The following is a 23,791-nucleotide window of genomic DNA, read 5'->3' as shown; positions in this document are numbered from 1 at the left end:
ACAGCTGCTCCATAGCGTACGCAGAAGATTGTTGGGCACTGTTCCGCTGACCACCTTGCTGCGGAGGTGACGCAGGTACTGAGACGGTTTTCTGTCGCCTATATCTTCCTGAGTCAGCACTTGTCTGATACGGTCTTCCTGCGATGCTGCAACTCTGCGAATAAGCTCAGCCTTTAATCTTTCGTTTGTATTCTCCGTCGGTGGTGCCGTGGTTATATCTTCACTTCGGAAGTGTAGCGTTGCTCGAGCTGACTCACTATTAATGCAAACTTAGTCGTATCCGCTGTAATTCTGGCATAGCAAAAGCTGGCCTCAACCTGAACGAACCATAGAACTAGATTATGTGACCAAAACGGTGGGAGGCGAACAGCCAGTCTCGATACTGCAGGCGATTCCATTCTGTAATCAGTTTTGTCGCGGGACCGGTTTTCTCGGCGCGGATCACGTCGGGGTCACCACTGACGGGTATATTTTCGTCGTGTCGCACTTATTAAATATTCAAACTCGCACTGAGAATATACTTGAACGGTTTATTACTTGGTATTACAGAAAAAGAAGCACGGTTGCTATATGTAACTTGTAAGCAACAAAACAGTAACCAAGGAACAGAATAAACATAAAAACAAAAGTTATAACTTCCAGGAGTAGGCAACAACATTATTCAGTTCTCCAAGCGGCGGATTCAAACTTGGCGGTTTACGCCATTCATTTGTTGTCGTGCAGTCACTGAATTCGCGACACATTTCATATCTCGATAATCGATATCTGTATTTATGGATGGCGCGAACGGAGCTAACGTGTAAATACACAGCAGTCTACGTGAGTAGCGGTCGCAACAGTGTGAAAAATTCTCACCACATTGTAGATAGCTTTCTGAAAAAAAAAAAAAAAGAAGCCCTGCTGTAAATATTGGGAGTAGTGAAGGAGATATGTAATTAGAAGTGAATTTTTTATCTTGGACCCTACTGAATTTTTCAGTAAAGGCGCGGACGTAAACATAAGCATTTCTACCAGTCTTTTTCCTACCACAATCAGATTTTATGCTTTCACGTGCATTAGCTTCGCCAGCCCACAACCAAATTGTTGCCTTTCAACCTAACCTGTACCTGGACCTCATGCGGCACTACAGATCATCCTGTTTCCACAACCAATGCTTCAGAGAGAGAGAGAGAGAGAGAGAGAGAGAGCCAAAGGTGATTAGCAAAAAGTATATGTGTGTGTTAAAATTTGGCTGAAGAATTATCCGTTATTTTAGACATGTTTTCTATTGATGTACCTTCTTAGTGGTTTTGTTTTTTAAATTGCTTTGCCAGTGGGGAGGATATTTAGCATGGCATCATTTCTGCTGCAGCTGTTATGTGATAACAACATTTTTATTTGTTTTGTTAATTCACTTTTCACATGTAATGTTTTGTAAATCCTCTGATGGAGAGCCTTCAGGGATGTGGAGCAACTGAAGTAATGAATTAGTTGCTAGAAGTATCCACTCCAGTAGATGCCAATAAATTATACAAACAATACATTGTGACTAATGCTAATCTGCTCACACCAGAAATTACAAGAATTACTGCACCTCTTCGTATACTACTCAACTGTTGTTTATACCAACTTCTTTTACCACTATATTGTTATTCTATGGCATGTGACCCAATCTTCAAGATTCTCCCAACTCATACGTCTTTAGTTTTGATGAAGTGTGTGCAAATATATGTAAGGGACCATCATTAACTTTTACCAAGTTCCAGGTCCATCTGTAACTTTGTGTAAGTATGAAAGACATTTTCACAAGGGTCACCCTTTGCGAAATTGGAAGTTCATGAAAAAAATCCAAAAGTTTTGCAAGCCATTGTTTCTTGAAATAGTGATGAAGTCTCTGCAACCTACCACCATGACAACTTGTGCATAATACAGAAATGAAGCTCAGTAAACCATGGCCATAGCACAATTGCTCTTGCCATAAAACTTTGTCATGACAAGTTTTTCTCATATTTGGGACTAAAAGATGATGGAAACCTGAAAACTGCACTGTCTGTTTGCTAATCAGCAAGTTAATGGAACTTTCATATGAATGTCTTCACTATGTTATCAGAATTTAGATATAAAAAAATTACTATACCAAACTGTGCCCATCATTGACAATGTATGGGATATCAACACCTCTGATTTTATAATTAACGCCACTGAATAAAATCATGTAACTCTTTCAGGAACACATATTTCAGTTCTGGTTTATTTCAGTTAAGGTGCAAAAATATGTCTTTAATTAGTAAGAAATAAACAAATTAATGCTATTAAGCCTTGCTATTAAGCCTTGACCCACATTGGCTGTACCGCTATGTCAGGTAAATTACGATCTGAAATATTCTACTTACACAAGCTGAGTGTGAACCAGCTGCACCTACAGTCGCAAACAACTTTGCATGTAATTCACAAACTTTTGGAAATCAGACTTGAGGTCCATTTCTGTTTTGATAAACAACAAACATTTCTTTTGAAATTCTCACTTGCAAGTGGTTTTGTTTCTGAACTTTTTCTCTGCCTACTTGAATGGAAAAATACTGTGTCGCCTAAACAGATTTGACTAATTCTTGTTCTTCAATATATACCTTGCGTTGTCACCCACTTTGTTCCATGCTTACTGTTTTGATGCTTCTTTCACCATACTTTTTGAAAGGTGACCTGCTTCTATATGGACCAGCACTGAGGAATTGGGGCCAAAATGTGAATTATTCCATGCTGATTGGATGTACTCGACGTTTCATTACTTTCTTTGATCATTTGGTAGCAATCAGAATAACCAAGATGATGTTTGCTGTAGGTTACTCCAGTTCATTAGTATCAAGTCTGCCAAATATTGCAGTTTTCTTAATAATGAATCTTTCAGTTTACATAGCCCTTATTTATCTCTTGAACCAGTTAGCTGAAATTTCAGTGGTGAGTTTCCATCTGCTGGTAAGCTCATATTCTGAAATTCAGAAATATTGGTCTTGTGAGCTTCATCTGTTTGAAATGGAACTAACATCTGTGGCGTTTTCTTTGTGGAAGAGCTTTTCCTACTTGGTGGGCATAGTTTTTAGTTTGGTTTTATGTTGGACTTCAGCATACATTTTAGCTGATCAAACATTTCGAGATGAACTGAGAGCAAATATTTTCTTATTATGTAAATCTTTATGCAAAATAATTACAATATTAGCTTTGTAAAAATTTGCCTGAAAGGTTCGATTTCACCAATCTGGTTTGACCCATGATATAACTACGTTGTGTCACTTCATGGGGGTGCTTTGTTTTTTAGTACATACATACATACAGTCTTTCATGTTTGTAGATGACATTTTGGTGGCACTCTTTTGTGTTGGATATGTGTGTTTCAAAGTTACTTGTTAGATATATTAGTAAGTCATTTGATTGTGTGAGTGAAGTGTGCTGTTATTGAGTTTGTGCCAGTTTGTAGTGAGTTACTTTAATTCTTCCTATGACAGCTGATGAATTTGTGTTTGGAATTCTTAGTGCTATGTGTTTCTTACAGTTTGAGATTTAATATTATTTTTCTTTTTTTGTTGGTCATGGAGATGACATGGAAATTTATGTCATCGCTCTTTGCAGCGGGCGAAGATATGTAATCTGCAGTCAAGTTCCTACAGTTATTTAGAGTGATTGAGGTCATATGTGTTTTTTGGGGCAGGTGGGGGGGGGGGGGGGGTGACAGCCCAGATTTGTGATGGTGAATTTGGTTTGAGTGTTTTTTGTGATTTTATTTGTTTTGTATTACAGTATGTATCGTATTGCCTATATTCACATTTTTGTTAAAAAAAAAATATATATATATATATATATATATATATTAACAAAAATGTGAATATAGGCAATACGATACATACTGCAATACAAAACAAATAAAATCACAAAAAACACTCAAACCAAATTCACCATCACAAATCTGGGCTGTCACCCCCCCCCCCCCCCCCCCCACCTGCCCCAAAAAAAAAAAAAAAAAAAAAAAATATATATATATATATATATATATATATATATATATATATATATAATGGAAGGAAACATTCCACGTGGGAAAAATTATATATAAAAAACAAAGATGAGGTGACTTACCGAACAAAAGCGCTGGCAGGTCGATAGACACACAAACAAACACAAACATACACACAAAATTCAAGCTTTCGCAACAAACTGTTGCCTCATCAGGAAAGAGGGAAGGAGAGGGGAAGACGAAAGGAAGTGGGTTTTAAGGGAGAGGGTAAGGAGTCATTCCAATCCCGGGAGCGGAAAGACTTACCTTAGGGGGAAAAAAGGACAGGTATACACTCGCACACACGCACATATCCATCCACACATACAGACACAAGCAGACATATTTAAAGACAAAGAGTTTTGGCAGAGATGTCAGTCGAGGCAGAAGTGTAGAGGCAAAGAAGTTGTTGAAAGACAGGTGAGGTATGAGTGGCGGCAACTTGAAATTAGCGGAGATTGAGGCCTGGCGGATGACGAGAAGAGAGGATATACTGAAGGGCAAGTTCCCATCTCCGGAGTTCGGATAGGTTGGTGTTGGTGGGAAGTATCCAGATAACCCGGACGGTGTAACACTGTGCCAAGATGTGCTGGCTGTGCGCCAAGGCATGTTTAGCCACAGGGTGATCCTCATTACCAACAAACACTGTCTGCCTGTGTCCATTCATGCGAATGGACAGTTTGTTGCTGGTCATTCCCACATAGAATGCATCGCAGTGTAGGCAGGTCAGTTGGTAAATCACATGGGTGCTTTCACACGTGGCTCTGCCTCTGATCGTGTACACCTTCCGGGTTACAGGACTGGAGTAGGTGGTGGTGGGAGGGTGCATGGGACAGGTTTTGCATCGGGGGCGGTTACAAGGATAGGAGCCAGAGGGTAGGGAAGGTGGTTTGGGGATTTCATAGGGATGAACTAACAGGTTACGAAGGTTAGGTGGACGGCGGAAAGACACTCTTGGCGGAGTGGGGAGGATTTCATGAAGGATGGATCTCATTTCAGGGCAGGATTTGAGGAAGTCGTATCCCTGCTGGAGAGCCACATTCAGAGTCTGGTCCAGTCCCGGAAAGTATCCTGTCACAAGTGGGGCACTTTTGTGGTTCTTCTGTGGGGGGAGCCACTTCCTCGTCCCCTCAAACCCAGAGTCAAGTGAAATGTACAATACCAGTGGTTTTTAATTTTTGCCTCTTTTGGTTGTGTTGAATGTTAACAATTTTGTGTGCTTCATTTTTAGGTTAATATTTGTTTTGGAATGGTGTCTTTATATTTATTGTTTTTCATTTAGTTTGTCCGTACCAGCTTTTCACAGCTGTCCTGCTAGTTTCATTCTGTTGCTGGAGGTAAACATTTTATGTGTTATTTATGTTTGCTTTTGTAACAAATGATGTCGTGGTCACGATACTGCATGTGCTTGAAGAGGGATGTCCATCACCTTGATGGTATCACAGGTCGATGAAACTGCAACTTTCAGTTTTGCACTCTGTAGGAGCTGTGCTTCATAATGAAAGTGGCAGGAGGAACAAGACTTTTGGTCAGACGAATACAGGATCATAAATACAAAATCAAATAGGGGTAATGCAGGAGTAGCTTTAATAACGTATAGGAAAATAGGAGTGCGGGTAAGCTACTACAAACAGCATAGTGAACGCATTATTGTGGCCAAGATAGACACGAAGTCCATGCCTACTACAGTAGTACAAGTTTATATGCCAACTAGCTATGCAGATGACGAAGAAATTGAAGAAATGTATGATGAAGTCAAAGAAATTATTCAGATAGTGAAGGGAGACGAAAATCTAATAGTGATGGGTGACTGGAATTCGGTAGTAGGAAAAGGGAGAGAAGGAAACATAGTAGGTGAATATGGATTGGGGCTAAGAAATGACAAAGGTAGCCGCTTGGTAGTATTTTGCATAGAGCACAACTTAATCATAGCTAACACTTGGTTCAAGAATCATGAAAGAAGGTTGTATACATGGAAGAACCCTGGAGATACTGACAGGTTTCAGATAGATTATTTAGTGGTAAGACAGAGATTTAGGAACCAGGTTTTAAATTGTAAGACATTTCCAGGGGCAGATGTGGACTCTGACCACAATCTATTGGTTATGAACTGTAGATTAAAACTGAAGAAACTGCAAAAAGGTGGGAATTTAAAGAGATAGGACCTGGATAAACTGACTAAACCAGAGGTTATACAGAGTTTCAGGGAGAGCATAACGGAACAATTGACAGGAATGGGGGAAAGAAATACGTAGAAGAAGAATGGGTAGCTTTGAGGGATGAAGTAGTGAAGGCAGCAGAGGATCAAGTAGGTAAAAAGACAAGGGCTAGTAGAACTCCTTGGGTAACAGAAGAAATATTGAATTTAATTGATGAAAGGAGAAAATATAAAAATGCAGTAAATGAAGCAGGCAAAAGGGAATACAAACGTTTCAAAAATGAGATTGACAGGAAGTGCAAAATGGCTAAGCAGGGAAGGCTGGAGGACAAATGTAAGGTTGTAGAGGCTTATCTCACTAGAGGTAAGATAGATACTGCCTACAGGAAAATTAAAGAGACCTTTGGAGATAAGAGAACCACTTGTATGAATATCAAGACCTCAGATGGAAACCCAGTTCTAAGCAAAGAAGGGATAGCAGAAAGGTGGAAGGAGTATATAGAGGGTCTGTACAAGGGTGATGTACTTGAGGACAATATTATGGAAATGGAAGAGGATGTAGATGAAGATGAAATGGGAGATACGATACTGCGTGAAGAGTTTGACAGAGCACTGAAAGGCCTGAGTCGAAACAAGGTCCCGGGAGTAGACAACATTCCATTAGAACTACTGACGGCCTTGGGAGAGCCAGTCCTGACGAAACTCTACCATCTGGTGAGCAAGATGTATGAGACAGGCGAAATACCCTCAGACTTCAAGAAGAATATAATAATTCCAATCCCAAAGAATGCAGGTGTTGACAGATGTGAAAATTACCGAACAATCACTTTAATAAGCCACAGCTGCAAAATACTAACGCGAATTCTTTACAGACGAATGGAAAAACTGGTAGATGCCGACCTCGGGGATGATCAGTTTGGATTCCGTAGAAATATTGGAACACGTGAGGCAATACTGACCCTACGACTTATCTTAGAAGCTAGATTAAGGAAAGGCAAACCTACATTTCTAGCTTTTGTAGACTTAGAGAAAGCGTTTGACAATGTTGACTGGAAAATGCTCTTTCAAATTCTGAAGGTGGCAGGGGTAAAATACAGGGAGCGACAGGCTACTTACAATTTGTACAGAAACCAGATGGCCGTTATAAGAGTCGAGGGACATGAAAGGGAAGCAGTGGTTGGGAAGGGAGTGAGACAGGGTTGTAGCCTATCCCCGATGTTATTCAATCTTTATATTGAGCAAGCAGTGAAGGAAACAAAAGAAAAATTCGGAGTAGGTATTAAAATCCATGGAGAAGTAATAAAAACTTTGAGGTTTGCCGATTACATTGTAATTCTGTCAGAGACAGCAAAGGACCTGGAAGAGCAGTTGAACGGAATGGATAGTGTTTTGAAAGGAGTATGTAAGATGAACATCAACAGAAACAAAACGAGGATAATGGAATGTAGTCAAATTAAGTCGGGTGATGCTGAGGGAATTAGATTAGGAAATGAGACACTTAAAGTAGTAAAGGAGTTTTGCTGTTTGGGGAGCAAAATAACTGATGATGGTCGAAGTAGAGAGGATATAAAATGTAGACTGGCAATGGCAAGGAAAGCGTTTCTGAAGAAGAGAAATTTGTTAACATCGAATATAGATTTAAGTGTCAGGAAGTCATTTCTGAAAGTATTTGTATGGAGTGTGGCCATGTATGGAAGTGAAACATGGACGATAAATAGTTTGTACAAGAAGAGAATAGAAGCTTTCGAAATGTGGTGCTACAGAAGAATGCTGAAGATTAGTTGGGTAGATCACATAACTAATGAGGAAGTATTGAATAGGATTGGGGAGAAGAGAAGTTTGTGGCACAACTTGACCAGAAGACGGGATCGGTTGGTAGGACATGTTCTGAGGCATCAAGGGATCACCAATTTAGTATTGGAGGGCAGCGTGGAAGGTAAAAATCGTAGAGGGAGACCAAGAGATGAATACACTAAGAAGATTCAAAAGGATGTAGGTTGCAGCAGGTACTGGGAGATGAAGCAGCTTGCACAGGATAGAGTAGCATGGAGAGCTGCATCAAACCAGTCTCAGGACTGAAGACAACAACAACAACATATGATGTGTAAGTGTATATATGCAATATAAATGGGAATGCTCTTGACGGAATTACTTCATATTTTTACACAGTACTCTAGTAAACATGTAGACTGACATACACAACATTTTTTAAAAATATGTGTGGTACACAAACACATATATACTATACAGAAGAGAGACGCTGTTCACCAACTTCTCCAGAAGTTCTCGATCAATTTACTTCAAATTTTTACACAGTACTCTAATAACCTGTTCAGAGAGATGTAGACTACATATTTTTAGTATATAATGCATATGAATCTATACTACTATATAAAAACAAGTTATCATTTAAATTTGTTACCAAAAATCTTGACTAGTTCTTGACCAATTTATTTCAGATTCTTACACGATACCCTAATAATTGTTCAGATGGACATAGGCCGCATATTTTTTTGAACACATGTTGTGTATAAATATAAATACAAATATCTAATACATAAAGGGGAAACATCGTTAGCAAAAATCTCAAGAAGTTCTTGAATGTTGTACTTTAAATTGTTACACCATACTCTGCTAACATTCAGATGGACATGGATTATGTGTTTTTTAAACAAAAGTGTACAGATTTTTTGTTAAAAACAACTGTTAGAAAGAAAATGCTGTGCTGTGAAAATTGTGCAGTTTTCTATTCTTTCTAACAGTCAATTTAAAGTCAGATGTCAGGGCATTTGAACCATTAGACAAATTGTTTCTTCCACATACATTATTTCTCAAAAATTGTATGTACAACAGTGTGCTGTTTTGTTGTATTTGTTGCAGTCAATGTTGAGAAGAAAGAGGAATATTGTATTTATGATTCGAATATTACTGTGGAATGTGAATCATGCAAAACTTTGCAGTTGGTCTCGATTACAAATAAAAACTGCGAGAAATACTGTCATTGAATCTACTGTCCTAACACATCGAGCAGCCAGAGAGGTCTCTCCTCCACCCCTTATATTAATGATCCCAACCAATTTACCCATTCATTTTAAATGAATTCATTTCCCAATTGAGGATTTGTTTGCAACAACAATAAACAAGGCTCCAGGTCAGAGAGATGAACAGAACATTTGATAGTCATTATATAAAGACAAGCCATTTTTTAATATAGTTAGCAAAAATCTCAGAAGTACTTGACTGATTTACTTCAGATTTTTACATGATACTCTAATGAACTTTTGAGCAGACATAGGCTATATTTTTTAATACATATAATATAAAAATATATATACACTGAAGTGACAAAAGTCATGGGATAGTGATATGGACATATACAGATGCCAGTAATATCACATACACAAGATATAAGAAAGCCTTGCATTGGTGGAGCTGTCATTTATACTCGGGTGATTTGTATGAAAAGGTTTCCAATATGAAGAGAATTAACAGACTCTGAATGCAGTATGGTATTTTGGAAATAGACGAATGGGTCATTACATATAAGAAATTGTTAGGGAAGTCACTATTGTGAGATCCGCAGTGTCAAAAGTGTGCTGAGAATACCAAATTTCGGGTGTTAACTCTCACCACAGACAATGCAGTGCCCAGTGGCCTTCACTTAATGACTGAGAGCACTGGCTTTCATGTATAATTGTCAGTGTTGTCAGGCAAGCAACACTACTTGAAATAACTGCAGAAATCAATGTGGGACATATGATGACCATTAGGACAGTGCGGCGAAATTACAAATGTCAAAGAACTCACACAAATTTTGGGTAAAATTGCTTACTGTCATAAATTTATTCCAGGTGCAGCCACATTGGCTCATGCCCTCCACAAGTTGCTCCACAAGAACATTATTTTTGAGTGGGTGTTAGCCTGTGAGTGCGTGTTCAAGCTTTTGAAATCTAAATTACATTCAGCGCAATGTTTGGCTACTTTCCATTCAGGCCACCAATAGGTTTTGGCTATACACACTTCTCAGTATGGAATCGGGGCCGTCTCTCACATCGGTATGAGGGTGGTACCCAACACCCAATAGCTTATGTGTCAAAAATGCTCAACTTCGCTGAGCAGCGCTACTCCCAGGTTGAAAAGAAGGTGGTTACTATTGTACAAGTCCTCAAAACATTTAATGTGTTCTTGTACGGGTCTAAGTTCCACCTCATTACTGACCACAAGCCCTAATTATCTCTGGGACTGATGACCCTGTGGTTTGGTCCCTTTATAACTCAAACTAACCAACCAACCCTAATTACCTCCATTGTTGGGCCTTGTTTCTGTCTCGCTAAACTATGAAATACATTTTCAACCTAAAGCGTGACATGCTGATGTTCTGTCCTGGCTTCTAATGGGATTGGATCCTATTTTTGATCAGGATGAACTCATTTGTTTTCACTTTGGTGTTGAGGTGCAACTTACAGTGGAAGTGTTTCCTGTTATGGTCCCCTGGATCACATCAGCTATAATTGCTGTTCCAGTTTTGCTTCAGTTTGTTCACCTTGTTTGGCATGGTTGGGCAGATGGGCCTCCGTGCAAGGCTTCCGATCCTTTGCATAACTATTATGCCCTCTGTTACTGATTTATTTTATACAGGGCCGAGTTTACTATATTCACCACACTTTCTATGACTAGATTCCGTAGCGAACTTAAGATACGTTAATGGGAGTGCTTCTCAGTTAATAATGCAATAAGTGCATACTGTTGTAAGTGTCTGGTATTGGAATATTTTTGTGGCATCCATGGTGCTACAGTGCACAGTTCAGGAAGCTCTACGTAGACCCATAAAGTTCTGCTGGGGAAACTACGATGTTACGTTGTCAGAGACATTTGTTTTGCATGTTCCAAGTCATATCTTAATAATAGACGAGAGTGTCACATTAACAAATGATATCACAGGAATGAAACTAAATACAGAGAGAGGAAACATAAATATGGTTTATCACAAGATTCAATGCTTGGCCTACTACTGTTCTTGATCTACAGAAATGATTTTTATAGAACTCTTCAAAAACAGCCATGTTTTCTGATGACAACTGTTCTGACAGAAGGTCCCATTACATTCACAACAGGGTATAGCCAGGAGATTATTGGAACAGGCTTACAACTGATCGGCAACACACATCTTGACCCTTAATACAAGGGTGAGTCAAATGAAAACCTTAAAAACTTTTTAAAATATTATTTACTGTGCAGAAGTGGTACAAAGCTGTAAATATAAATACAAATATCTAATACATAAAGGGGAAACATCGTTAGCAAAAATCTCAAGAAGTTCTTGAATGTTGTACTTTAAATTGTTACACCATACTCTGCTAACATTCAGATGGACATGGATTATGTGTTTTTTAAACAAAAGTGTACAGATTTTTTGTTAAAAACAACTGTTAGAAAGAAAATGCTGTGCTGTGAAAATTGTGCAGTTTTCTATTCTTTCTAACAGTCAATTTAAAGTCAGATGTCAGGGCATTTGAACCATTAGACAAATTGTTTCTTCCACATACATTATTTCTCAAAAATTGTATGTACCACTCATGCACCGCGTGGCGTACCTCTTCATCAGAATTGAACTTCTTTCCTCCCATTGCGTCTTTGAGTGGTCCAAACATATGGAAATCACTTGGGGCAAGGTCTGGTGAGTATGGTGGAAGAGGAAGACACTCAAAATGGAGGTCTGTGATTGTTGTACAGGCAGTGTGGGGCTTTGTATTGTCATGTTGCAAAAGGACACCTGCTTGCAGCAATCCACGTCGCTTTGATTTGATTACAGGCCGCAGATGATTTTTTAGGACATCTGTGTATGATGCACTGGTGACAGTCGTTCCTCTAGGCATGTAATGCTCCAAAATGATGCCTTTTTCGTCCCAAAAGAGAGTCAGCATAACCTTCCCTGCTGATGGTTCTCTTCAAAACTTCTTTGGTTTGGGTAATGAGTAATGGCGCCATTCCTTGCTCGCTCTCTTTGTTTCCGGTTGGTGGAAGTGAACCCAGGTTTCGTCCTTAGTAACGATTCTCGCAAGGAAGCTATCACCTTCTCGTTCAAAGAGCCGAAGAAGTTCTTTACAAGCATCAACATGCCGTTCTCTCGTTTCAGGAGTCTGGCACCCATCTTGCAGACACTTTGTGAAACTGGAGCACATCATGCACAATGTGGTGTGCTGACCCATGACTAATCTGTAAACATGCTGCAATGTCATTCAGTGTCACTCGGCAATTTTCCTTCACTATGGCTTCAACTGCTGCAATGTTCTGTGGAGTCACAACTCATTGTGCCTGACCTGGATGAGGAGCATCGTCCACTGAAGTCACACCGTTTGTGAACTTCCTACTTCATTCATAGACTTGCTGCTATGACAAACATGCATCACCGTACTGACCCTTCATTCGTCGATGAATTTCAATAGGTTTCACACCTTCACTACGCAAAAACCGAATAACAGAACGCTGTTCTTCCCTGTTGCAAGTCGCAAGTGGGGCGGCCATCTTTATACTGATACTGCGACGGTACATGTGCATCTGCACTATGCTGCCACCTACAGGCCGTTCTGCACGCTGTTTGTAGCATGCTTACCAACTTACAGGATAACGGCGCGACATTTTGATTTGTTATTACAAATTTAAGGTTTTCATTTGACTCACCCTCCTACTACAAAAACTTATATTACGCAATTCCAAACACACACAAATAACTTGCAGGCACTAGAAGTAGAGATCAACCGACACACAAAGTATGAGGTTCCACGTGTGTAGTTCCTTGGCATCCAGATGGATAATAAACTGAGGTTGAGTCATCATGTAGAAAAGTTATACCAAAAAATCCTGTTCTGACTGCTTTGGACTCAGAAATCACTCTGTGTTTTGATTGCATACAACTTGATACTGTCATGGAGCATAATCTTCTGGAGCAATGTAGTTAAGATACAACAACAAAAAAAACAACATTTAGTCTACAAAATGGTGGTATCTTGCAGAGGTCTCTTCATCAATCCTGGTAGTCTTACAAGGGAAGACCTCAGATATGAGCACCAATCTGACTAATATTCAGCAGGTCACTAATGTTCAACCTAAAATGAAAAACCCAAAGATATTGTAGCTTAACAAACCCCCCATTTTTGAGAAGACTGCCCCTAAAGTATACAATGCACAACTGACTCAGAACTGACAGGATCGGTAGATAATTGGAAACAGAATATTTTTCATCATTATATATGGGTTCAGAAAATGCATGTTTTCCTTGAAATCAACAAAACAAACTGTGCAATCTTGAACATGACTTGACATTCAGCAACCTTATTTAAGTTTTAATGAAGAGTAAAAAAAGCCAACTGGTTGGACAAATTTTAGTGCATTGACTTGGTTTCAATATCAATTAGGATATGTTTGCGATTTGTACCCTTCACTTAAGAAAACTGTTACAACTTCCACTTATATATCTGTAAAACACAGATCAATGAAATAAAGTGAACAAGATATCTGGCTGAGAAGCAGAGAGCATGGGTTCGCTTCCCAAAAGCATTTTGCACACTTCCTTTTTCGTTTTTATTTTTCCTGTGTCAAAATTGGCAGGAACAGGAGAGTTAATAACTTAAGTAAGACAATAAGGCAAGTAAACTTCTCAAACAACTTGGGTTAGTAAAGAATTAAAATTTTAACCTCATTGTACTGAAATAATTCTGAGTCAGGCGGCTGTGAGTTCATCACAGAGGACTGCAGGTACCCAACTGCATGACATTTGTTTACTGCCAGGTGTGGCACAGAACATTATTTCAAGGCTTGAAAACTGCAATGTACTTCTGGAAACCCAGTAGGAATTGCCCAGATGTAGTGACTGATAGCATAATTCATGATCAACTAACAGCACTGATTTTTCAGGCAATTTTATCGTATGCATGGCACGCATCAAAATTAATTCTAGGAAAAGAAATATTTTAAACTGTATCATACTGTAAGAGACAAACAACAGTATGGCCACAATGAACCAAAGTTTATTCTTCCTCCACATACAAGCGAACAATAGCTGTGAACACAGACACAAATGTAGAAACTATTCATATAAGCAGTTGCTGACAGTAAGTATGAACACAGTATGAGAATATGTCCCAGCTGCACTGCACTTATAAAGAGGAGAGATCCGGTAGACGGCGTGGCGGATGTCTTGTGTGTTCATGTCACATGGCCCACCGCATGCGGCCTCAAGTGGCCAGTCCGTCCAGATGCCTTTGGTGGAGTATTTGGAGTACAGACAGCTGCTTGGTGCCACGGTTTCTATCTAAGTATTATACATCAATGGCCTCTGCAGTGATGCCACAGGCAGAGGCAGAAGGAAATTCTGGGTTGGAACCAGTGAATAGAGGTGGAAGTGGCACAGTTGCAGACACCCCCGGGAGCTGCTCCCCCACAAAGTACCATAAGAGAGAACCAGCAACAAGGGCACTCAGTGTCAAGACCCATGACAAACTGTGCTGGCCGCTTGGTCAAGGGTGCTGGTGTTGAAGGATCCAAAAGCACCAGCCTAGCTGGCAGTAAAAATGCTGGTGGCAGTGAAGCATCGTGAGAAGGCTCAGCAGCAGACACCAGGGGGGGCTGGACCACAAAGGAGACATAGGAGGAGGCAACAACTACAAGGAGGGCAGGACCACCACCACCACAGCAGGGATGCCGTGGGAGGCTGGACAGGCAGAGAGAGGAGGTGGACCCACAGCCCTCGCTGTTCCACGGGGACGCAACTGGTCATGGTGGCACACCACCAGCCCATCACTGGCACACACCATACAGTGGCGGCTGGCTCAGCAGCTGTGGACCATGGCCGTAATCCTTTTGGTTGGCGGCTAAACTCCCAAGCCCAGTAACTAACCACCTTCCACATGGAGCAAGTTCGTATCTCACCATTGACTTCTAGTGTCAGCCGCTCGCAGCTGACGTCATCAAGTGTATGGGCCTGAAGATGATATTGTTACAACGTTGAAACTAGTTGCCAAAATAAAATCGACATCTTAAATACAGCTGGAGGAATTTCTTCATTTTTAATAGAGGGCTTATTGGTTTTCAGTGACCTAATGGTTGTTGTAATATCTTTGGTAGTTGTTTTGACAAAATTGATTTCTTCTGATAGATTAGGCAATTGGGGTACACCAAAGGAGGAGGAACAGCAGCATCTAAATGGAGGACTACATTTCAACAAGCTATGACATAGGCTAGTCAAAAATAGAAACAATGATCTAGCAAGTATAAAATTTGTTTCTTTTATTACATTTTATGACAACAAACTACTGATTGCAGTCAGTGATGACCATCTTCAGGTCTGTGAAGAGAAAGGGGGAAACCAAGTAAAATCTATGTCTTACAATAAATTATGACATAATAAAAAAAGTATTACTTTAGTACATGTAGAATATGTGCACTTAAAATATGTCAAAGCATGCCTGTGTAAAATATATCGTAATGTGATAAAGTGAAAGTGGCATCGTCAAAAAATACAAACAAAATCAGCTAGATATCTTTGAACATAATTAAAAATACAGTGGGAAATGGGCAACAATGTCAGCAGAGTCATCATGTGAACCTCGGTCCATGAGAAAGTGTGGTACAGTTAGCACAAGAAATGTGTTTCTATTTCATAAAGTGTTGATACTGTTTACAATTTGACCAATATACAATTATACAAAATGCAGTTAAGTGAAAAAGTACAATTAGGTAAAAAATTATTCTGGGCTTATAGGGTATATAAGCTTTTACAATAATAAAATGAAGTGTATTAAAACCATGAATGAAATGAAATTTTAAAATTATTACAAAGGGTATGGGCAAGTGACAATATGTAAAATTGAAATATTATAGCAGCTATTTTAGATAACCAGTAATAACATTCCCAAGTTCAAGCTTAAGGAGCAAATAAAATTAATAAAACAACTGGTGAGAAGAAACCATATGGGGTAAGTAACCTGCACCTTTGTTGGTGTGGTCACCAGAGTGTTGCATAGATGAATACTGATAAAAGGAGCACAACTGCCAACATTTCGATATGTCATGTCAAGAAAAGGACCCAAAACCATTGAGTTAGCAAATTAAGATCATATAGCCAGTGACATACATCATATAGACAGGGAAAAGACAACCAATCAACAGGGTGATGTGAATAGCATAACAAGAATAAAGCATATATCTAATGTGCTGTATACTAGGTTATGACCAGGATAGGTATACATAATAGAGGCATAAGTTATTAATGTAGGATGTTATCAAAGTAGGCATTGGGCACAAAATTGCATTATCCATTGAGTACTGTTCCTTACTCACTTTTTATTTTTATAAATTTGGAGCTCTGTGAACAAATTGAGAGCATTACCTTTCGGTGCTCTTTGGAGAACATGCGTACTATTGCTAATGCTTCCTTATTGTATGACGGGTCCCTGGGTCTCTGTTAAATGCACCCCCAAGGTAATTTTGTTATGTGGTGGTTATGTTCCTGTACAGCAGGCTTAAGAAACAAAATCTGAGTAGTTGCCAAACACATTCACCCAGAAAACAGAAACAATTAAGTCAGAATAACAATTATTCCAATGCATTTTCATGGTAAAATGTCCCTTCAAATGCAGACATGTTTTAGAAAATCTAATATTAGATGTGGTTTCCAAGTTAACAGCATACTAAAGTCACGTTCCTACATAACACATTAAAACTTCATGTAAAATGTGGGTTGAGAAGCGCGTATGACGAATTGTTAGCTATGAGGTGTATCAGATTGACGCTAATAATTGTGGTAACCAATATACCAGCCAAACTAGCTGATCTTTAATGCAATATTTAAGGAATTACATGCTCAGTCAATTTCCTCTGGATCCTGTTCTGTGTGGGAATCCCTGAGAATGAGTTATTTGATTGTTTAGCCAGTGAGATCACCAAACGGCTGACATTGGTAATAGAGATACAACACTGATATGTCAGCATGAATGAGACTTGTAATTAATCACAATTGTAACTATGAATGGTGGTTTACTGCTACCTCCAATAAATTCCATGTCATCAAGTAGACCGTTATCTAATATTCCTGCTGCTCTCCTGGAAAGAGTCCACTGTCTTATGTTGGTTTCATGTTGGTCATACCTATCTGATTAACAGTTTTATCCTGTGCAGTGAGGCACCCAAGCCCCACTACCACCCCATATGGCTGCTGTGATGGAGATTCTCATGGAGTACTCCCTCCTGCAGGCTCAGACACCTTATTCTCAACATCAACTACTGATGAAATGCCAACCATTCAGGTTTTTCATTTTACAAGAAAATCTATGTCTACATTCATACTCTGCGAACCACCATGAAGTGAATGGCAGAAGGTACCAGTTATTAGAGTTCCTTCCCATTCCATTCACATATGAAGTGTGGGAAGAATGATTGTTTGTACGCATCTGTGTGTTGTAATGATTTTAATTTTATCCTCGCGACCCCTATGTGGATGATACACAGGAAGTTGTAGTATACTTGTAGCATCATCATTTAAAGCCAGTTCTTGAAACTTTGTCAGACTTTCTTGGAACAGTTTACATCTGTCTTCAAAAGTCCAGCAGTTCAGTTTCTTCAGCAGTTCTGTAACACTGTCCTATGGATCAAACACACCTCTGACCATTCATGCTGCCCTTGTTTGTATACATTCAACATCCTCTGTTAGTCCTATCAGGTATGGGTCCCACATATTTGAGCAGTGTTCTAGAATGAATCGCACAAGTGATTTGTAAACAATCTATGTTGTATACTCATTGCACTTCCCCAGTATTCTATCAATAAACCGAAGTCTACCATCTGCTTTAGCCACAACTGAGCCTATGTGACCATTCCATTTCATATCCCTACAAAGTGTTATACTCAGATATATGTATGAGTTGGCTGATTCCAACTGTGACTCATTGATATTATAGTCATAGGATACTTTTTTTTTTTCATTTTGTAAAGAGCACAGTTGTGCATCACTTTGAAATCTTATCAAGATCTGATTGAATAATTAGGCAGCATCTTTTAGATAGTAGTTCATTATTGACAATTGCAACATCTGCAAACAGTCTGAGGTTAATATTAATATTAAGTGCAAGGTCATTAATATACAACATGAACATCAAGGGTGCCAGTGCACCTTGCCTTCAGGGGCTCAGCATTCGTTTGCTGAGTACGGGCATGGCGACCCCAGGGTTCCCGAGCTAGGGACTGGTAAGCACTGCTAGTCTCCTGTTACCATAAGCTCTGGGCATGCTTCAACAACCACCATATGGCACGGCAGTGGAATGGGGATCTTGGCTTGAGCACCCAGATCACGACAATGGTAAAAACCTCTACAAAAAAACCTCTCAGTTTCAAGATGTTTTGTGCGCTGATGAGATGCGTGGCTGTTGAGGTGGAACAGTCATTAGCGGGCAACCTCTGGAGAACCTGCCGCACCTCAGTTGTACAAGGCTTACTCAGGCACGTGAGACTCTGTCTGGGTGGACCCTTGTTTCCCTAGCTGCTCATGGGACCGAGATGGAACCCTAGAAATCATCTTCTTCTCTTTCCAGTGGGAAAGGTGTACCGCATGGGTGTATTCACACCCAATCTTCCAAACAAATGAGGGAGGCTAGCCCTCCTGGCAGATTGCATCAGTTGAATTATAATAACAGGGCTCAAGGAGTCATAAATCAAAATGTGTTTTTGGTCATTAAGAGGAAGGAGGGGTCATTTGAAAAAGTGTCCCTCTTCTATATCCATAAAGGCTTGGAAGGACTTGCTGGAAGCCTGAAGTCTATTAAGCGGCTGCAGAATGGTTCCCTACTGTTCGAGACTAACAAGGCAAAGCAGGTGCAACTACTTATGAAGACCGAAAAATTTGGGCAAATGTGATGTAACTGTTGAACTGCATAAATCCCTTAACTCTAGCAAGGGTGTGGTCACATGCCGTGACATTATGGGTATTGACATAGCCAAACTTATATAGGAATGGGCACCACAGGGGTAGTGGACATAGAGGAAAGGATGTGTAGAAATAATGGAGAAATTGGGAAGACTACCACCTTCATGGTGACCTTTTATTCTCCATTGTTGCCTGACCACGTCACAGAAGGTTCCCTCCGATTTAGGGTTAGGCCTTATGTACCTAACCCTATGTGGTGCTACAAATGCCAGCGTTTCGGTCACACAGTGCTGAGTTATGGGGGGGGTGACGTGACCCTTGGGAAATGTGGAAAGGCAGCCCATGAAGCTGGGATTGACTGTCCATCTCCATCAGTCTGCATTAACGCTCTGGGAGCCACCCAGTGGGGAGCCGAGACTGTCCTGTTTTTGCAGAGGAACGAAAAATTCAGGAACTAAAAGTTACCGAGCAGATTCCCTATGCTGAAGCCAAAAAGGAATATAAGGCTATGAAACCTCCTGTCTTTACCACTTCTTATATTTCCATGGCGCAGAAACTGTTCCTGAGGCTGATGCCTCAATGCAGACGTCCAGTGAACAACCATCCACCACCAGTACCTGTACTTGCATGTGTACATGCCAAGACAAAATGAGTAAGAATAAAGCAATCCAAGCAGCTGCCACAGAAAAGACAGCAACAGTTCTGTAGTGACTGTCAAAAAGGCATATGACAAGCCGTGCCTCTCAATGCCTCCTTTCCCTCATCCTTGAAGGGACAGTGTGAAGTGAAAGGTTCATGACGTTTGGGTCAAAAGCTGTCACGAGTGCCATCAGATGGCATTCTTTCACAACTGACTGATGATTAGGAAATCACAGAGTTAGATGCCTTGGATCCAGCAGCCCCTCCACGCCTCCGCACTGTACAAGTGCTTCACCTCCAGCCCAAAGATAGGGGTAAATTAAAACTACATCGATGAAATGGCTCACATGCTACAGTGGAACTTCTGCACAACAACGGGGTTGTTCTCTGCCACTGATCTTTCGCTTTCCTCTCCAGCTCTTGCTCACACTGCTCAATGGAATGTGGTGTATGCTTGAACGGAAGTGATCACTTCCTGATCTGGATTCACCTGCCAGATGAGGTGGAACCCGAAAGGAAACCTCCACGATGGGTGCTTGGTAGAGCTGACTGGACACTTTGTAGCCAGTTGGCCCAGTTCAAACATTGTGTGAATGTTGAGGCTTGGGTGTACCACATTACCAAAGTGATCCACCACACAGCTGCAGCATCCATTCTACAGTCCACAGGACAACAGAAGAGGCAACCTGTCCCTTAATTGAGTGCCGAATGCTACTCTGCAGTTAGGACCAGGCATGCGTCTTTGCGTAGGTTCAAGTGTCGGCCAACTGCAGAGAATCTTGCAGCCTTTTGGGTGGCGTGGCCAAAGTGTTGCTGAATTATTCGAGAGAGCAAGAAGAGATTGTAGCAACAGTTCCTGAAAACCATTAATCATTCCACCAAAAGTTCCATTGTGTGGGAGACCATCAGGAGAATTTCTGGGAGAAGAGGCAGGCGCCCCATGGCTGCTGTAATGGGAACGGCACTCTCCAAAACAATCCGCGAGACATTGCCCAGACTGTGGTGGCATATTTTGCCGCAGTTACTGCAACAGCCAAGCAGGATCTAGGTTTCCAGTGCCATAGAGCAGTTGATGAGAGGTGTAGTTTGGACTTCGATCCCCCTCTGATGAAGATCATAACTGCCCATTTTCCATGTGGGAGCTGGAATCTGCATTGTCGGTGGCTCGTGACACATTCTCTGGTCATGACAGGATCCATTACAGTACGCTGTGGCACCTTACAAGGCAATACAAAGATATCCTCCTTGCACTTTTTAATGTCATTTGTGTGTCAGGTCACTTTCCTGACTCGTGGCATGAGGCAATTTTAATTTTTTCCTTTAAAACCTGGGAGAAACCGTATATGCCCAAATAGTGACCGTGGTGTTGCTCTCACTAGGTGCATGGGGAAGACCTTTGGGCAGATGGTCAACCACCACATGTCTGGATCTTTGAATCAAGGCAACTCCTTATTTGCTTTCAGTGTGTGTTCAGGAGGTATTGCTCCACCTTTTACAACCTTGCTGTCCTGGAGGCAGCTATACAACAGGCTTTCCTTTGCTGGCATCACCGTCTAGGTATATTTTTTAACATTGAGAAGGCTTATGATACTACTTGGAGGCACCTTATCCTGGAGAAACTTCACCAATGGGGTTTTTGTGGTTGTCTTCTCATTTTTATTCAGTCCCTTCTCTCACCACGATATTTTGGACAGCAAGTCGGTAATGTCCTATCTGATTGCTTTGAGCAGGAGAACGGTGTCCCTCAAGGCAGACTTTTAAGTATGAATGTCTTTGCCATAGCTATTAATAGCATTCCATCCATCATGAACAGTCCTGTCCAGTGTTCTTTGTTCATGGATGACTTCTCAGTGTTTTGCTCTCCTTCAAGCCATGCAATGACAACTAGTTAGTTGCAGCTAACTCTTCAATGTTTGGATGAATGGGCGCAGAAGAGTGGTTTTAAGTTTTCCATCAAGAAATCTGTGTGTGTTCTTTTTAAGCATTCTTATTCCATTTTAAACTTTCCTGAGTTGTGGATGAGGGACACTGTCCTTATTGTTGAACATGCAGTGAGGTTTCTGGGGCTCATATTTGACACTAATCTTCTGTGGTTACCACATCTTAAGGACTTTGTTTTTTTTTTTTTTTTTTTTTTTTTTTTTTTCTTTTTTTTTTTTTTTTTTTTTTTTTTTTAAAAAAGGTCACTTAAGGCTTTAAGTATTTTAAAATGTCTTAGCCAAAGTACATGGGGAGCAGACAGTACTTGTCTGCTCTGGTTTTACTGGGTATTTGGGCGATCTTGGCTCGATTATGGGTGCACGGTGTATGGGTCTGTGAGACCTTCTTATTTAAAGAGGTTGGACGTTGTGCACCATAAAGGGATTTTGTTAGCTACTGTAGCATTCAGAACAAGCCCCATACCAAGCCTCTGTGCAGAGGCTGGTGAGCCACCCCTTCATGCCAGGCGACAGCTACTTACGGTGCACCAGGCAAACACAACATTGTCCACACCATACACATTCGCCTACCATACCATTGCTCAGCCTCCACTGGAAAGGCTTTTTTGTAACTGGCAATAGGCAATGAGACCCTATGGGATCAGTGCACAGGATTGCCTTCTAGGGATGGGTATGGCTGGTCTTCATGTTTCACATCACGGTGGGAGCAGATTTCCATCTTGGCTTCTCCAGAGGCCCAGACTTATTTTAGACTTGACGAATTTTCAGAAACATCGTATGTCAAATTGGACATTTCAGTCTCTCTTTTTTAACATTTTAGATACGCATCACGGTCTCACAGTAGTGCACACGATGGCTCCAAACAAGTTAATTCCCTTGGCTGCTCTGTCGTGTTTCCTGACCATGTCACCAGGATTCGCCTTCCTGACAAGTATACCGTTTCCTCAATGGAGCTCCATGCGATCTTGAACACACTTCAGCAGATGCATCGTATTAGGGGCAAACAGTTTCTCATTTGCTCCAATTCCCCTCCCAGAGATCCGAATGGGGGACTATTTTACCTCTGGAATATTTTACCCAAGAGGACACACCACACAATAAAGCTGCATGCCCCAGGGAAAAATTATGGCTGTAGTTTCCCCTTGCTTTCAGCGGTTCATAGTACCAGCACAGCAAGGCCGTTTTGGTTAATGTTACAAGGCCAGATCACTAATCATCCAGACTGTTGCCCATGCAACTACTGAAAAGGCTGCTGCTCCTCTTCAGGAACCACATGTTTGCCTGGCCTCTCAACAGAGACCCCTCTGTCATGGCTGTACCTACAGTACGGCCATATGTATTGCTGAGGCACGCAAGCCTCCCCACAAATGGCAAGGTTCATGGGAAAGAATCATAATTAATTGATCATAATTTGAAGAAAGAAATATTGTTTACAGTTATAACGCTAGAAGAAAAAAAATACCTTCATTACTCAACATTAACACTTTCGCTGCAGCATCGGTGCAGACACGCAACTCTCCAGTGCGGCCCGGCAACGTGCGAGTGCAGGCCGGTAACGCTCCGAAATGGCAGGTACCGCTCGTAACTGACGCTCCTAAGCACACCTGAGCTACGGGATGACGTCAAGACCTTGTAAGATCTGTAGGATCATGTTCTATACCGAATTAATGATGACACCTTAGATGCATTACTTCAAATAAGCTGCGACTGTATTGTGGTCATGTTTTGAAGTCTGTTTGCTGTCTAACACCCATAGGGGTCACACAGGCGTCATTCAAATGTTCATTAGCCGCCATTACGAACAATATACGTTCGATAACTGACCACACAAAACAGAAGTTTACACGCTATGATGCTAGCTTAGACACTGCAACTAGACTGAGTAATCCGATAATGAGCGCGGGCGCTTATAAGCGTCAGCCGCACTGGCTCATGGCTTGTTGTGATGCTTATAAGCGCCAGCCACAGCAAAAGTGTTAAGCCAGTTACTGATTCAGCAAGGTGTTCAGTATTACCCACGAAAGCCTTATCACATACACAATAGTATAAAATATCTGACAAACAGCAAAGTGGGTTATGAATGTAAAATGAATTGCTTGTGTTGAACAAATTCT

The 23,791-nt window shown here is 40.8% G+C and overlaps 1 protein-coding gene across 1 annotated transcript in view; it reads left to right on the top strand.

Moving 5' to 3' along the window:
• The first annotated feature begins 759 nt into the window (after positions 1–759).
• Positions 760–23,791, top strand: part of LOC124620939 — a 42,550-nt gene continuing 19,518 nt past the window's right edge. The window contains exon 1 of the mRNA XM_047147104.1: positions 760–819. The gene's annotated coding sequence lies outside the window, so the exon portion shown is untranslated. The remainder of the gene's footprint in view (positions 820–23,791) is intronic.

Source organism: Schistocerca americana, chromosome 1, assembly GCF_021461395.2.
Source record: "Schistocerca americana isolate TAMUIC-IGC-003095 chromosome 1, iqSchAmer2.1, whole genome shotgun sequence".
Taxonomy (NCBI): Eukaryota; Metazoa; Arthropoda; class Insecta; order Orthoptera; family Acrididae; genus Schistocerca; species Schistocerca americana.
The sequence above is the reverse complement of the archived record's forward strand: the minus strand, read 5'-3'. Positions and strand labels throughout refer to the sequence as shown.